The sequence below is a fragment of the Chionomys nivalis genome, chromosome X (assembly GCF_950005125.1).
Source record: "Chionomys nivalis chromosome X, mChiNiv1.1, whole genome shotgun sequence".
Lineage (NCBI taxonomy): Eukaryota > Metazoa > Chordata > Mammalia > Rodentia > Cricetidae > Chionomys > Chionomys nivalis.
In genome coordinates this window covers 17,454,076-17,460,253 of record NC_080112.1, presented here as the reverse complement: position 1 = coordinate 17,460,253, position 6,178 = coordinate 17,454,076, and positions in this window count along the sequence as shown.

Here is a 6,178-nt window from a genome sequence, read left to right as displayed (position 1 = left end):
CAAGAGCATGGCAGATCTTTTCATTTACTGGTGTCTTCTTCAATTTCTTTCTTTGGGGATTTAAAGTTATTGTCATACATGTCTTTTACTTGTTTGGTTAGAGTTATGTTGGAGGAAAGGTTGCTAGTTAGTTCCCAGCTGCCCATCCCTGAAATAATCACACAAAACTATATTATTTAAATCACTGCTTGGCCCGTTAGCTCTAGCTTCTTATTGGCTAACTCTTACATCTTAATTTAACCTATCTCCATTAATCTGTGCATCACCATGAGGTCATGGCCTAGTGGATAAAGTTCTGGCATGTCTATCTCCAACAGCAGCTCCATGGCTTCTCCTGACACCTGCCTCCTTTCTCCCAGCATTCAGTTTAGTTTTTCCTACCTACCTAAGTTCTACCCTATCAGACCAAACCAGTTTCTTTGAATGCCAATGGTATTCACAGCATACAGAGGGGAATCACACATCAGAGTTACCCAAAGATATTTTATATTTGAGGTTATTGTAAATGGTGATGTTTCTCTGATTTCTTTTTTGGCCCATTTATCATTTGTATATAAGAAAGCTACTGATTTTTTTGAATTAATCTTGTATCAGGCCACATTACTGAAGGTGTTTATCATCCGTAGGAGTTCCCGGGCAGAGTTTTGGGGGTCATTTTTATATACTGTTATATCATCTGCAAATAGCCATAGTTTGACTTCGTCCTTCCAATTTGTATCCCCTTGAACTCCTTTTGTTGTCTTATTGCTGTAACTAGAACTTCGAGTACTTTATTGAATAGATATGGAGAGAGTGGAACAGCCTTGACTTGCTCCTGATTTTAGTGGAATCATGTTGAATTTATCTTTATTTAATTTGATGTTGTCTGTCAGCTTGCTGTATATTGCCTTTATTATGTTTAGATACATTCCTTGTATCCCTGATCTCTCCAAGACCTTTATTACGAATGGATATTGTATTTTGTTGAAAGCTTTTCAGCATCGAATGAGATGACCATGTAGTTTTTTTTCTTTTAGTTTGTTTATATGGTACATTAAATTGACAGATTTTCTTTTCTTTCTTTTTTTAAAGGAAATGAAAGATTTTGTGTGCTTTTTTTGTTTTTAATCAAAGACAGGCATGGTACCATATATTTGCAATTTTGATACTCAAGAGTCTGAGACAAGAAGATCATAGTTTGAGACTGGCCTGAGCTGCATAGCAAGTTTATGACTAAGCCTCATTCTGAAACCCTGTCTCAAGCACACACACACACACACACACACACGAGAGAGAGAGAGAGAGAGAGAGAGAGAGAGAGAGAGAGAGAGCTCAGTTCCTTCTTATAAATAACAAAAAAAAATCATGAAGCAACTCTGCTTTTCAAATAAATGGCAAAAGATACAATTTAAGTACCAGTTTTAATTATCACATATGTCAGCATGACGATGGCTTTCATTGTGAGATTGATTTAAAGTGATTGGCCACTCTGTATGGGTATGTTGATTTCTTAAAAACTTGTGGAAATGAGGGGTATATTGCTTATAGAATTTACAGGAACTTGATCTGGGCATCACAATGTGTCAGTTGCTGCTGCTGAAAGAATGCCATTTGAATTGAGCTTTCCACGAGAAAGCCTCAGAATTGCTTCTAACGTTGAGTCTGAATTCAGTTGCTCTGGTATATTGTTCCTGTAAACTGGTTCATTGTTTTGATTCCCAGTGTTGGGTGTTTTCCTTTGTTTGTTTTTACTTTTCAGATGCTGATCTGCACATTGCAATTAGTGAGGAGAAACACAGAGCCCCTACTTTCCCAGAGAGGATAGTAAGTCCATTTTTCAATTATTTTCTAAGTTGACATATGAAGTTTGTGAATATTTGTACATATGTGTGATTCATTTTGTTCTAATTCATACTCTCTCTTCTCCCCTGCCAGTTCCTTTTCACATTCTGCAATATGATATTGACAGATTTTCATATGTTAAACCATCCCTGCATCTCTGGGATGAAGACTACTTGGCCATGGTGGATGATTTTTTGATGTGTTCTTTGGTTTGGTTTGCCAGTATTTTATTGAATATTTTTGCATCAATGCTCCCAAGGGAGATTTGTCTGTAATTATCTTTCATTGCTGTGTCTGTGTAGTTTGGGTATCAGGGTAACTGTAGCCTCATAAAAAAAAAGAGTTTGGCAATATTCCTTCTGTTTTTATTGTGTGGAATAGTTAGGGAAGTATTGAAATTAGTTCTACTTTGAAATTCTGGTAGAATTCTGCGGTGAAACCATCTCATCCAGAACCGGACTGATGTTTTCAAAATGCACATTGTTTGGATGTGGTAACACACATCTTTAATCCCAGCACTCAGGAGGCAGAAGTCTGAATGGCCTACATAGTAAGTTCCAGGCCTGCCAGGGTCACACAGAGAGACCCTGTCTCAAAAATCACACATCCAATGATGCTGCCAATTGTACCCCACACTCTTTAACAAGAATTTCTCTACAACCCATCAAAAAACTATTAGTATTCTTAGGTAAAATATAAATTTTTCAATGTGGACTTAAAACTCTATTCATTTTGGGCCTTGCTTGTCTTCCCAGCTCTTTTTAGAGACTAATAAAATTATATCATTTTTACTTTCCCTTTTCTCCCTCTGAGCCCTCCTATGTATCCCTCCTTTCCCTCTTTCTAATCCATGGCCTCTTTTTCATTGTGTGTGCTGTATCCCTTTTTATTTTTGATTATTTATTTTATTTTTGGGATTAAATATAATTATATCATTTTTCTCTTCCCTTTTCTCCCTCTAAATCCTCCCATATATCTCCTTGCTTCCTTTTAAATTTATGGCCTCCATTTCCTTAAGATATATACATATATTAAACAAATATACATATAATAAATATATATATAATAAAGATCTATATATCTTAAATATATACCCCTTTTGTCTTGCTACTCAGATCTGAAAGGCCTCTTCCACCTTAGGAGTTTTGCACAAACCGTTTCTTCAGCTTAGAGCACTTCTCTCTTCTCTCTGCTTCTCATCTGTTTTTCAGGGTTCTGGACCTCACCATCACTTAGGGTCCAGCCTTCCATCTACTGGGAGAGTCTCCTTCTTACTGATTAAGTCTGGACTCCTTACCACAGGTTTTCTTAGTACAGACCATTGATTCATTACCTTTGCAGTTACTTAAGTAAATATGTTAATAGCTTATCTCATAAACCCACTCAATAAATATTTACTGAGTCTCCACTGTGTATCAGGCATTATTTTATAAGACCCGAGAAACTCTAAACAAATATGCAACGTGGTCAAAGAAAGTGCCACAATAAAATAAAATGTGGATGAACAGAACAGAGAATTAAAAAGACTCTTGCTCTGTGTGGGAGAGTTAGAGAGAAGCAACCGAGCCGTGGTTTGAATAAAGTGAGGGAGCAAGGCATGGGGATGCCTGGAGTGTGAGCATTATCACAATAGCAAGAGTGAAGGCGAGCAGGTCTCTAACCTGTTCAAAATATCCAGGAGGTCGGTATTCTGGAGTACAGAGGGAGAATAGTAAGAGGTGGTGATAAAGTATGGAAGCTTTTCAGAAAATCTCAAGATAGAATTACAACATGACCTAGCTCTACCACTGCTGTATATATACCTAAAGGACCCTAAGTCAATATATCACAGAGATAATTGCACATCTATCACGATAATAGCCAAGATACAGCTTACATATTCATCAATGGATGACTGGAAAGAAAATTCGGTGTGCCTACACAATAAAATTTTACATGACCATGAAGAAAAATAAAATCGTGAATAAAATAAAAAATAAAAGCCTTTGCAAAAAACGAATGAAACTGGAGATAAATATGTTAAATGAAATAAACTAGATTTATAAAGACAAACACTGCATGTGTTCTCTTATATTCAGAACCTAGATTTAAAATCACACACACACACAAACATCACAAAACTAGAAAGAGAATCATTAGAGGGAAGGAACTGATCTTAAGGAGAGTGAGAAATAGAAAGGACAATGGAATATATGTGATATGAAAGCTGAGTGAGTTACTATCTTGGGAAGGAAAGGAACCTTCCAGAAGGGGACACCAGGTATGAGGAAAGACAGTGAGAGAGGGAGACAAAAGGCAACAAAACATAATGATGTCATTATGTATTATGTATGGGCATGTGATAATAAAATCTGTTACTTTATATACTAACCTAAAACTAATAAGAATTCAAAAAGATGGAAACAGAGATCAAGGCAGATGCTGGCTCATGGAAGGCCTTGTAGACTAAGCTGTTGCAAGAAAAATTTGGTAGGAGCTTTTACACAGGGATTCTGTATGTTCTAAAATAATATCATGGCTGTCTCGGGAGGATGGGTTAGAAGGCGAAAGGGTAGAAGCAGGATTCTTGGGTTCTGTGCATGTTCTGAAATAATCGTCACTGTTGTGATATGCAGGAATCTACTTAAGAGGCTGTGACGATGGTTCTGGGCAGAAATGATGCTGGCCTGGTGATGGTGAGAAAGCATCACCTGGAAAACATTTGGAAGACATAGCCTTTAGAATTTGTGATGTGTTTCTTTAAATCCCTTGGGCAGTGGTGGTGCAGGCCTTTAATCCCAGCACTTGGGAGGCAGAGGCAGGCGGATCTCTGTGAGTTCGAGACCAGCCTGGTCTACAAGAGCTAGTTCCAGGACAGGCTCTGAAGCTACAGGGAAACCCTGTCTCAAAAAAACCAAAAACCTGAAAACCAAACATCAACAACCATAACAAGAATAAAAATTCCCTGGGGATTGATTTCTTACAACTTCCTAAGACTTCCCTCTCCCCCTTCCTTCCCAGCCACATTGTCTCCTCACTGTTACTGTGAACAGACAACACATGAACTTCCCTCTTGTAAACAGTCTTCCATCAGGGATCAGGAAAACAGTGGTCCACATGCTTCTCTCCCCTCAGGGTTCTGCAGGTCACATTTTTGGGCATTTCTTTCTTCACTCCTGTCTATGAATGAGCACCCTATTCCAGCATTCCTAATTCTCCTTCCTTACTGATTTTGTCTTCACAGTACTTATCACACCTGATGATATTTACATATATCATTATATACACAAATATACAATCATATCTACAATGCATATTGTAGATATGGATATAATGATATATAAAATATATGTGTATATGTGATATGTATTATATATACATATATAAAATGTGTATATATAAAGATTTTTTATATATATGCATAAAACATAATGGCAGATAGTGGAGCCTTTAGGAGATGGGACCTAGTAGAAAGAGGTTCCATCATTGGAAGTGTGCCCGTGAAAAGAATATTGAGACCTATTACTTCCTTTCTATTTACTTCTTGGTCAACAGGGTGTGATGCTTCCTTTCCCATGTGTTCCATACCCATGATGCTTTGCTCTGTCAGATTGTAACCTCTGAAGCTGTACAGTCAAAATAAGTCACTCCTTTAAGTCAGTGCTTCTCAGCCTTCTTCTTTTTAAAAAAATTATTTACTTTATGTTCTTTGGTGTTTTGCTTGCATGTATATCTGTGAGAGTTTCAGACACCCTGCAACCGGAGATACAGACAATTGTGAGCTGCCTCATGCATGCTAGGAATTGAACCCAGGTCCTTTGGAAGAGTAGCCAGTGCTCTTAAAAGCTGAGCCATCTCTTTCACCTCATCTTCTCAGTTGTGACCCTCTAACACAGTTCTCATGTTGTGGTGACCCCAAGCCATAAAATTATTTTCATTGTTACTTCATAACTGTAATTCTGCTACTGTTAGGAATCGTTATGTAAATCACTGATATTCAGGATAGCCGATGGAAAATTCCTGAGAAAGGGTGGTGGTGGCTCACAGACTGAGAACTGAGGTATTTTGTCACACTCACAGAAAACTGATTAACACAGGATCAAAGAACAGATCCAAGTTTTGAAGCCAAAAAGGTGCTGCTGGCTGATATAATTAAATAAAGTCAGGAGCCTTGCTCTATCTACTGCACGATCAGAAAACTCGCCCCTCCCTCTGCAACCCAAGGAAGGCTGTGACAAGACCAGGATTTGGCCTGACTCCCCCCTTTTTTTTTCAAGGAGAGAGGAAAAAACTAGAGATAAGCTATATTCTTGAAATTTGCTGTGACATCAATTTGATGGAACCCCCACAATGTGCCTGATATTATGCACAGTGGTTT